Here is a 12,417-nt window from a genome sequence, read left to right as displayed (position 1 = left end):
ATATTTACAATTACCATTTCTATCGTTTAAAACCTCTATTAAACAGACAAACCAACTATGTTACATCATTCAACATGCCTGGCACAAAATTCCTGACTATGCTATTAGTCTCAGTGGCCAGTGTATTGCTACTTGCTGTAATATTCTTGCAAGGTTTTATACAAAAATTGGCTATCAGTATAGATTCATAACCGGTAATATTTTATAACGAGACATTCCTAATCTGTTCAAAGTTCAAGTTCAACTATTGTTCATATTATTTTATGAATATTATTGTAAGTGTGGAATACTACACATTCAGTATACAAACTAATATAACTTCATTTACCCCCATAGCCAAAACTATTACGAAGATTATACCAGTAGGAAAACCAGCGTCTCCTCACCTCAAGCAAAGCGGGCACGATGTCAATGAAAAAAAAACCATTAAAAAACAACCTAAACTTCTGAAACTTGTTTATACACATTTAAGCATGATAAATGGAACTTAGTCTACTTGTAGCAAGCCGACTGCTGAGATCGACCAATTTCTAACTGATCTCCTTTGTGAGATCGGGAATACTCGAGCAATTTGTGAATCGATCAAATCGCCAAACTTTCCGCAATAATAAACAGTGAATAAATACCACAGAATATTTCCAAATCGAAGTTAAAAGATGCCATCGACAAGTAATAATATTAGTAACGGAAGACATTACCATTTCCTTGATTAGAAGGAATAGATTGCATTTGACTGGTCAAACTTTCAACGTGGCCCGACAACACCGTAACGTGAAAACCTTTCGTAACTCCCGCAATTGACTACTCGTAATCGCGTCAGTGGATTTCAAGTAAGATTCGTTCAACAATAAGGTCCTGTTCAGAGATCCCCTTCGCACTTTCACATGAATTGCGCATAAGTTTCTCTAAACGATCGTGGAATATCGTGAACTATTTGTAAGTGGCGGTAATCAGATGCGAATGTCAGATGGAAAACTCTACTTGTCGGATCGCCCAAAACATTAGCCCTATTAGCCAAATAGAACGAATCGGTCAAATAGACAAGCTTCCACCCGGTCCCAGAATATCGTGAAATATTTCTAAGTGTCGATAATGAGATGCAAATGTCAGATGGAAAACTCTATTTGTCGGATCGTCCAAAACATTCTCTATTCGTCAAATAGAACGAATCGGTCAAATAGACAAGCTTCCACCCCGGTCCCAGAATATCGTGAAATATTTCTAAGTGTCGCTAATGAGATGCAAATGTCAGATGGAAAACTCTATTTGTCGGATCGTCCAAAACATTCCCTATTCGTCAAATAGAACGAATCGGTCAAATAGACAAGCTTCCACCCGGTCCCAGAATATCGTGAAATATTTCAAAATGTCGCTAATGAGATGCAAATGTCAGATGGAAAACTCTACTTGTCGGATCGTCCAAACCATTCTCTATTCGCCAAATAGAACGAATCGGTCAAATAGACAAGCTTCCACCCCGGTCCCAGAACATCGTGAAATATTTCTAAGTGTCGCTAATGAGATGCAAATGTCAGATGGAAAACTCTATTTGTCGGATCGTCCAAAACATTCTCTATTCGCCAAATAAAACGAATCGGTCAAATAAAACTTCTATTTTCTCCGATAGAATCTAGTTGACAGTATTGGACAACCATCATCCTCTCGGCCAGGAAGCCTCTGTCAAACACTACATGCAAACGCTAAAATTCAAGCGGCATTCAAATGCGATATTCACCGAATCAGCTTAGGACGCATATTTGCATGCCGCAAAAGCAAAGATTCTCTCGAATATTTATCGGTCTTCATGAAATCAAGGCTTCGGTGAACCGCTTGTCAACTCTGTGGAAGAGTGATAGAAAACTGTTGTCTCCAAAAACAGTTATTGCTTTCTTATAATCCATGAAAAGGTTTCCGCAACAGTTTTATCAGTTTTTAAAATAACTTTTACCGTAAATACTTTGCACTGCTAACATTACTTATAGTACTAGCTGTCATGTACAAGAACGCGCCACGCCATGTTGAATTACTAGAGTGTTTGCTAAATATAAACTGCAACAATAAACTGCAACAAGGTGCTTCAAGCAGTGCTCATGAGCCTGTTAAAAAAATTATTATAACAAATACTTATTCAAGTTGACATAAAATTCCAACTTAAAGTTCAAAGCAGTTTCAATCATGATGTTCCATAATGAATTTCATAGCAATAACAAACCAGGAGGCCAATACTAGGAGCCTCCCAAGGCAATGCATTATATCCTTGAGTCAACTTTGTGCGTATCTTTCTATTTTTAGAACTAATCCTTCAGCAGGAGACTCACATTTACAACAATTTACACCAATTTGCACAATTTGCATACATTGTTTTTGCTATTTTTGTCTTTGTTCCACAATAACTTTATTCTGATTGGCCATTCTAAACAGTGTGTGGCGAGCCGAAGAACTCGTGGCGTTCTAAAAATTGAAAGATACGAGCAAAGGTTGACTCATAGGGCTTGTATGGGAGAGGCAAGCTCCTACTCATGTGCTCCTGAACAAACTTAATTCAAGCGAGAACGAAGATTTTCAAGTGTGCTGTTGGTTTCACAACTCGACCAGATCTGGTGGTTACTGCTGTATGTGTCCCTGCATCTTTGGCTGGACTGGTTGGTGATGGTGTTGGGTACATAGCCATAACATAGTAAAGTGCTGAAACTACTGCTGTGCCTCTGCTGGTAGTGTTGGGGCTTTGCAGGTGTTTAGAAGTGTCTGAGCTGCTACTGGGGTACTTGATTAGCTGATGTTGTAGATATTGGAGATGTTGTTGAAAGTGTGTGCGCTGTTATTGTGGGTACTTCTGCTGATCTGGTGGATACTGGGCTGCTACTGGAGTTATGTTGAGAGCTACTAGGGGCCATTCCAGCCCATTCCACTCGTCAGCAGAATGTCCCGGTTGAAGGGTGTGGATGCTGTTGGGAAGTACCCGTTTAGTTCACAGTTGTCACTTGATAGGTGGACTGAACCTCGGATGCTGACGTCGGTTCCACCTGTAACTTCGTCCATCTTGAGTTAGCTTTAAATAGGATTGACGACTGTTGTGCTGGAAAGCATAACTACTAGCTGCTGCGGCCCATGAATTACCTTGTTTAAATCTGACATACTCTTCCTTTGCAGATGATCCAATTCTTATCCAGCGTGGTGATCAAACTGTTTTTTTTTATTGGCTTTCACTTGAACTAACTTTGCTTTCACATCTTCGTGGCCCTTTGGCTTCAGCAGCTCTGATTTGGTTGGTAGACGGTGTGGTTTTCAATCTTCTACCCATGAGGAGCTGGGTAGGAGAGAGATTGATGTATTCAAGTGAGGTTTTGCGTTAGTTTAGTAGTACCTTGTACATGTCTTTTGACGTGATCAACAAATTCTCTAGTGTTTGTACTGATCTTTCTACTTGACCGTTGGACTGTGGATAATGAGGGGCTGCTGGCCATGTGACTAAATTCATACTCCCTAGCAAAACCTGCAAACTCCTGTGAAGCAAATTGAGGACCATTATCGCTGAAGACCTCATCTGGTATGACATACCTCGACAAATGCTGTTTCAGGGCTTTAATGATGCTGCTGCTGCTGCTAAGGCTCTCTAACTTGTCCTCTTCAACCCATTTGGAGTAATAATCAACTCTACACAAGAAGTACTGGTTGTTAAGTTCAAATCTACCTGTTCCAACCTTTGACAATGGCCTGTCTGGCGTCTCATGTGGCATCAGCGGTTCATTTGCTTGTTCTCTCTGCCTTTCACTGCAAACTTGACATTTGGACACCTCCTTCTCCAGGTCTTTGCCTAGTCCTGGCCAATACAACACATCGTGGGCTTGTTGCTTACATTCAACCATACCAAGATAATCTTCATGAATTTCAGGCGCATCTGTTTCCAGAGAGAAAAAGGTACAATTACCTTTGGTCCTTTTACAGTAGAAGATCAATTTCTGAAATTTCTTTTCGAAAACACCAATAGGGTCTGTGGGCAATCCTTCAAGTACTGTATCAATTAAGAAGCTGCATGACGTGATTCTCAGCAGAGGTCCTTTGAAACTCTGCATACTTTTCGTTTGACATTGGGAGATGTGAGGGAAACTCACAGTTCATTGGAGATCACATGGAGATCTTCGACGAGAGTTTCTTTTGCCTCAGGTAGATATGCACATCTGAGGGTATCTGCTAAGTGCATCTCTGCTGTGGCCATATACTTCACTTCCAGATCATATTTCTGTAAATTCAACATCATCGTTTGGAACCTCAAAGGTGCCCGGTATAAATTCTTGTTAAAACACATTCAAGAGGTTTGCGATCAATTTCTACAAGTACTTTTCTTCAATAGACAAATTGATGGAACTTCTGGCAGCCATAAACGATTGCTAATAATTCCTTTTCTCTCCATTAGGTCAACTTCATCATTGACTTTGCTTCTGAGGGCTACAGGTACCTTACGAGGTGGATGAATAACTGGTGAAACCGAGGTGTCAACTTTGACGGCATGTTTGCCTAGTCCTTAAGACGTCTGGATATTCATTCAATATATCAGTAAGGGTATCAGACTCTTTGGTTGAGTAGATACTTGACGACATCCTGGTCGTGACTTCGTTAATTCATTAAATGAACGGTAGATCTTGGCAGGTTTGAGCTCTGGGTATTGTTGTTCCATTTCGCGTGGCCACATAGAAGCTCAGTAGTGTGTCTTGCTCTTGTATCTACACTCAACAGTAGTTTCTCTGAGCAGACCAGAGTATGACTTGAGTGTCGATGTAGTTGGAGTTATCTGCATTTTCAGGCCAAGAAACTTGAAGGTCTGGACAGGCATTGCGTTGCATTTAGCTCCTGTATCTAGAGTAACTGTGACTTGCTTTCCGTCAATCTCTAAAGGCTCTTTCCAGTCATCGGGCAGTACTGCATTTACATGTTATACGTATCCAATGAACATACTTATGTCATCTTTACATTTACTTTCTGCAACTTCCACATTATTCACACTAGAGTAATTGCTGAGGTTGTTGTTGTTGGACGGTAGGACGTGTAGATACCCCTTTCTTCTTTGATTATGACACTAATAATAATAATAATAATAATAATAATAATAATAATAATAATAATAATAATAATAATAATAATAATAATAATAATACAGTTCTTAAAAACGCATTATACATAAGTCTCAATGCTTTTACATAAGAGTTAAAGTAATTACACGAAAAACAATCTATGTACTTTTGATTTTTTTTCAACTGTGGTCTCGTCGATCAGTAGTCCCTTCAGAAGATTATTCCAAGCCGACCACATGGCTGATGAAAAGACCAGACCACAACACCGTACTCTTTCTGACCGACTAGTGTGTGCGATCTTTTTAATCCCACAGTTTATGAACGTTGAAGGTTGTGAGACGAGACTTGCGATTTATAGTCCTTATTCGCGAAGACTTGAAAGTCTAACCATTTGCGGATGATATTACAAAGGCAGCACTTTCTCCTCAATTATTTTAAGACCCTGAGGGTTGCGGGTCCGGCCGGAGTCGAACTCACGATCTCCTGCATAACAAACTGATCCACCGGCGCGCGGTTGTTCCTTTTAGCGATCAAGTCTATCGACGCAGAAAAGATGTCTTCTTGTAAGGCTGAGGATGGGATTTACTGTTAAGCCAGCTTATAGCCCTGGCGGCTAAACGATGAAACGTACCGTTTGTCGTCCAGCAGCGTGGTTTTCATGATCGGCTACCACACAAAAGGTCAAAAAACGTTATCGGAACTAGTGAGCTGCAGGAGTGTTTATGTAAAATATGGAATCCGGAACCTGGAATGCGTTTTTTCCCTTACTGATCCTAGCCTTTGAACAGAAGTGCCTTTGTCAGTTCTCGTTTATGTTCTTGCAAAAACAAAACAAACCGTGCAAGAAAAACTAAAATTAATTAACAAGTAAATAAATAAATAATGAGAAATAACTGTAAGCTGCTTTATGCAACATAATTTAAAGCGATGCAAGTTTTAGGATGGTAAAAGTGTAGACAGAAAGAATGTCTATCGTGATTAGGTCAGATCATGGACATACTTTCAATTTCAATACTCTGATTTCAAAACTTGTCTGTTGACCTTTTTTTAACCGGTTTAGTAGAGATGCAAACAGACAATTTTTAATTAACAATTAAAGATCACCACTTCGAACGCTTGCCGACGACTCTGCGGTTAACTATCAACATTCCATTGCGTGAAGAACCAGAACCCGGAGTACGCAAAGATCCCAAGTCTTACCATGTAGAAATGGGAAACAGAAGGTGAGCGAAACAAACTTCTTTTCATAGTGTTTTCACTGATTAGTAAAAAGTCATATTTTAGAAAGGGGTCAGTATAGATTTCGAAAAACAATGCGGATCGCACCCGTCACCTTTCTAGTCACAAAGTAACTCGCGAACTGGGCACCGTGACACAATCCGGGCTGCAGGTCTAAAACACGGGTAACTTTTGAAGGGTTACTCGTGGCAGGTAACCCAACACCCTAATTGATCTGGGTAACCATAGACCTAAACTTGGCTTTTAGGCCTAGGGTTAGACAAATTGAGGGTTTGGGGTTACTTTCGAAAAGGTAAAACAATGACCTGCAAGTACGAGTGACCCGTCAAACTGAAACTGACCTTTGTTTTAGACCCCACCCAATCTCGGTCATAAATTTCTGGGACACTTGATGCCACACATAAGTTCACCCTTCCACCCTTTTCGAAGTTGTAGGGGAAAAAAACTATTGACTTTTCTCATGAATGCCCAAAGTCATAGTGCAATCAACATTGAAAAGGGGGGAAGGGGTTGTATTTTGGGTTATTGTCACCATCTTTTTGGCTGGGATTGTAGCCAGGCAACTAGACGTCATAGCGGACCGAAGTAGGGATTATTGTGCATTTAATTTCATAACTTAATAGCACTTGAAAGAAAAATGTAATGCCACCAAGGCCAGGCGAAACAATCCAGCATTACTTTTAACATTCTTGTCTCTTTCATTTTTGCAGTGAAATGGTTTTCCGACATGTGTGACTAGGTCAAACATTTTCACTTATTTAAATGCTCGGGCAGTTCGGCTCGTTTAACTGCCTACATTACAAAATTTCGGTGAATAACAAACGTAACAATTGTGTTGACGCATGGATTTTTAGAATTTCAGTGGTTATGAGCAAAAAGCGTAATGCGGGCTCACTTCGTCAAATGTTTTCCTCTTTCGTTCTTTAAGCGTGAGCCGAGAATTAACAGTACTCTGCCAATACACCGAATTTCAAAATCAATCAGTGAAAATAAACACCGAGGATAAACACAGGGAAAAGTGTATGTATACCTCGTTCTTTAAGCGTGAGCCGAGAACTAACAGTACTCTGCCATTGCACCGAATTTCTAAATCAATCAGTGGAAACAAACACGGGCCGGAAACGTGCATGTTTACCGCGTTCTTTAATTAAGCGTGAGCCACAAGGTAAGTATGAATCTACATTAAAATTTACAGAGGAAGTGAAACCTGTATTTAGTGGAACGCATATTTACAATTACCATTTCTATCGTTTAAAACCTCTATTAAACAGACAAACCAACTATGTTACATCATTCAACATGCCTGGCACAAAATTCTGACTATGCTATTAGTCTCAGTGGCCAGTGTATTGCTACTTGCTGTAATATTCTTGCAAGGTTTTATACAAAAATTTGGCTATCAGTATAGATTCATAACCGGTAATATTTTTATAACGAGACATTCCTAATCTGTTCAAAGTTCAAGTTCAACTATTGTTCATATTATTTTATGAATATTATTGTAAGTGTGGAATACTACACATTCAGTATACAAACTAATATAACTTCATTTACCCCCATAGCCAAAACTATTACGAAGATTATACCAGTAGGAAAACCAGCGTCTCCTCACCTCAAGCAAAGCGGGCACGATGTCAATGAAAAAAAAACCATTAAAAAACAACCTAAACTTCTGAAACTTGTTTATACACATTTAAGCATGATAAATGGAACTTAGTCTACTTGTAGCAAGCCGACTGCTGAGATCGACCAATTTCTAACTGATCTCCTTTGTGAGATCGGGAATACTCGAGCAATTTGTGAATCGATCAAATCGCCAAACTTTCCGCAATAATAAACAGTGAATAAATACCACAGAATATTTCCAAATCGAAGTTAAAAGATGCCATCGACAAGTAATAATATTAGTAACGGAAGACATTACCATTTCCTTGATTAGAAGGAATAGATTGCATTTGACTGGTCAAACTTTCAACGTGGCCCGACAACACCGTAACGTGAAAACCTTTCGTAACTCCCGCAATTGACTACTCGTAATCGCGTCAGTGGACTTCAAGTAAGATTCGTTCAACAATAAGGTCCTGTTCAGAGATCCCCTTCGCACTTTCACATGAATTGCGCATAAGTTTCTCTAAACGATCGTGGAATATCGTGAACTATTTGTAAGTGGCGGTAATCAGATGCGAATGTCAGATGGAAAACTCTACTTGTCGGATCGCCCAAAACATTAGCCCTATTAGCCAAATAGAACGAATCGGTCAAATAGACAAGCTTCCACCCGGTCCCAGAATATCGTGAAATATTTCTAAGTGTCGATAATGAGATGCAAATGTCAGATGGAAAACTCTATTTGTCGGATCGTCCAAAACATTCTCTATTCGTCAAATAGAACGAATCGGTCAAATAGACAAGCTTCCACCCCGGTCCCAGAATATCGTGAAATATTTCTAAGTGTCGCTAATGAGATGCAAATGTCAGATGGAAAACTCTATTTGTCGGATCGTCCAAAACATTCCCTATTCGTCAAATAGAACGAATCGGTCAAATAGACAAGCTTCCACCCCGGTCCCAGAATATCGTGAAATATTTCAAAATGTCGCTAATGAGATGCAAATGTCAGATGGAAAACTCTACTTGTCGGATCGTCCAAACCATTCTCTATTCGCCAAATAGAACGAATCGGTCAAATAGACAAGCTTCCACCCCGGTCCCAGAACATCGTGAAATATTTCTAAGTGTCGCTAATGAGATGCAAATGTCAGATGGAAAACTCTATTTGTCGGATCGTCCAAAACATTCTCTATTCGCCAAATAAAACGAATCGGTCAAATAAAACTTCTATTTTCTCCGATAGAATCTAGTTGACAGTATTGGACAACCATCATCCTCTCGGCCAGGAAGCCTCTGTCAAACACTACATGCAAACGCTAAAATTCAAGCGGCATTCAAATGCGATATTCACCGAATCAGCTTAGGACGCATATTTGCATGCCGCAAAAGCAAAGATTCTCTCGAATATTTATCGGTCTTCATGAAATCAAGGCTTCGGTGAACCGCTTGTCAACTCTGTGGAAGAGTGATAGAAAACTGTTGTCTCCAAAAACAGTTATTGCTTTCTTATAATCCATGAAAAGGTTTCCGCAACAGTTTTATCAGTTTTTAAAATAACTTTTACCGTAAATACTTTGCACTGCTAACATTACTTATAGTACTAGCTGTCATGTACAAGAACGCGCCACGCCATGTTGAATTACTAGAGTGTTTGCTAAATATAAACTGCAACAATAAACTGCAACAAGGTGCTTCAAGCAGTGCTCATGAGCCTGTTAAAAAAATTATTATAACAAATACTTATTCAAGTTGACATAAAATTCCAACTTAAAGTTCAAAGCAGTTTCAATCATGATGTTCCATAATGAATTTCATAGCAATAACAAACCAGGAGGCCAATACTAGGAGCCTCCCAAGGCAATGCATTATATCCTTGAGTCAACTTTGTGCGTATCTTTCTATTTTTAGAACTAATCCTTCAGCAGGAGACTCACATTTACAACAATTTACACCAATTTGCACAATTTGCATACATTGTTTTTGCTATTTTTGTCTTTGTTCCACAATAACTTTATTCTGATTGGCCATTCTAAACAGTGTGTGGCGAGCCGAAGAACTCGTGGCGTTCTAAAAATTGAAAGATACGAGCAAAGGTTGACTCATAGGGCTTGTATGGGAGAGGCAAGCTCCTACTCATGTGCTCCTGAACAAACTTAATTCAAGCGAGAACGAAGATTTTCAAGTGTGCTGTTGGTTTCACAACTCGACCAGATCTGGTGGTTACTGCTGTATGTGTCCCTGCATCTTTGGCTGGACTGGTTGGTGATGGTGTTGGGTACATAGCCATAACATAGTAAAGTGCTGAAACTACTGCTGTGCCTCTGCTGGTAGTGTTGGGGCTTTGCAGGTGTTTAGAAGTGTCTGAGCTGCTACTGGGGTACTTGATTAGCTGATGTTGTAGATATTGGAGATGTTGTTGAAAGTGTGTGCGCTGTTATTGTGGGTACTTCTGCTGATCTGGTGGATACTGGGCTGCTACTGGAGTTATGTTGAGAGCTACTAGGGGCCATTCCAGCCCATTCCACTCGTCAGCAGAATGTCCCGGTTGAAGGGTGTGGATGCTGTTGGGAAGTACCCGTTTAGTTCACAGTTGTCACTTGATAGGTGGACTGAACCTCGGATGCTGACGTCGGTTCCACCTGTAACTTCGTCCATCTTGAGTTAGCTTTAAATAGGATTGACGACTGTTGTGCTGGAAAGCATAACTACTAGCTGCTGCGGCCCATGAATTACCTTGTTTAAATCTGACATACTCTTCCTTTGCAGATGATCCAATTCTTATCCAGCGTGGTGATCAAACTGTTTTTTTTATTGGCTTTCACTTGAACTAACTTTGCTTTCACATCTTCGTGGCCCTTTGGCTTCAGCAGCTCTGATTTGGTTGGTAGACGGTGTGGTTTTCAATCTTCTACCCATGAGGAGCTGGGTAGGAGAGAGATTGATGTATTCAAGTGAGGTTTTGCGTTAGTTTAGTAGTACCTTGTACATGTCTTTTGACGTGATCAACAAATTCTCTAGTGTTTGTACTGATCTTTCTACTTGACCGTTGGACTGTGGATAATGAGGGGCTGCTGGCCATGTGACTAAATTCATACTCCCTAGCAAAACCTGCAAACTCCTGTGAAGCAAATTGAGGACCATTATCGCTGAAGACCTCATCTGGTATGACATACCTCGACAAATGCTGTTTCAGGGCTTTAATGATGCTGCTGCTGCTGCTAAGGCTCTCTAACTTGTCCTCTTCAACCCATTTGGAGTAATAATCAACTCTACACAAGAAGTACTGGTTGTTAAGTTCAAATCTACCTGTTCCAACCTTTGACAATGGCCTGTCTGGCGTCTCATGTGGCATCAGCGGTTCATTTGCTTGTTCTCTCTGCCTTTCACTGCAAACTTGACATTTGGACACCTCCTTCTCCAGGTCTTTGCCTAGTCCTGGCCAATACAACACATCGTGGGCTTGTTGCTTACATTCAACCATACCAAGATAATCTTCATGAATTTCAGGCGCATCTGTTTCCAGAGAGAAAAAGGTACAATTACCTTTGGTCCTTTTACAGTAGAAGATCAATTTCTGAAATTTCTTTTCGAAAACACCAATAGGGTCTGTGGGCAATCCTTCAAGTACTGTATCAATTAAGAAGCTGCATGACGTGATTCTCAGCAGAGGTCCTTTGAAACTCTGCATACTTTTCGTTTGACATTGGGAGATGTGAGGGAAACTCACAGTTCATTGGAGATCACATGGAGATCTTCGACAAGAGTTTCTTTTGCCTCAGGTAGATATGCACGTCTGAGGGTATCTGCTAAGTGCATCTCTGCTGTGGCCATATACTTCACTTCCAGATCATATTTCTGTAAATTCAACATCATCGTTTGGAACCTCAAAGGTGCCCGGTATAAATTCTTGTTAAAACACATTCAAGAGGTTTGCGATCAATTTCTACAAGTACTTTTCTTCAATAGACAAATTGATGGAACTTCTGGCAGCCATAAACGATTGCTAATAATTCCTTTTCTCTCCATTAGGTCAACTTCATCATTGACTTTGCTTCTGAGGGCTACAGGTACCTTACGAGGTGGATGAATAACTGGTGAAACCGAGGTGTCAACTTTGACGGCATGTTTGCCTAGTCCTTAAGACGTCTGGATATTCATTCAATATATCAGTAAGGGTATCAGACTCTTTGGTTGAGTAGATACTTGACGACATCCTGGTCGTGACTTCGTTAATTCATTAAATGAACGGTAGATCTTGGCAGGTTTGAGCTCTGGGTATTGTTGTTCCATTTCGCGTGGCCACATAGAAGCTCAGTAGTGTGTCTTGCTCTTGTATCTACACTCAACAGTAGTTTCTCTGAGCAGACCAGAGTATGACTTGAGTGTCGATGTAGTTGGAGTTATCTGCATTTTCAGGCCAAGAAACTTGAAGGTCTGGACAGGCATTGCGTTGCATTTAGCTCCTGTATCTAGAGTAACTGTGACTTGCTTTCCGTCA

Source organism: Montipora foliosa, unplaced genomic scaffold (genome assembly GCF_036669935.1).
Source record: "Montipora foliosa isolate CH-2021 unplaced genomic scaffold, ASM3666993v2 scaffold_421, whole genome shotgun sequence".
NCBI classification, from domain to species: Eukaryota; Metazoa; Cnidaria; class Anthozoa; order Scleractinia; family Acroporidae; genus Montipora; species Montipora foliosa.
The sequence above is the reverse complement of the archived record's forward strand: the minus strand, read 5'-3'. Positions refer to the sequence as shown.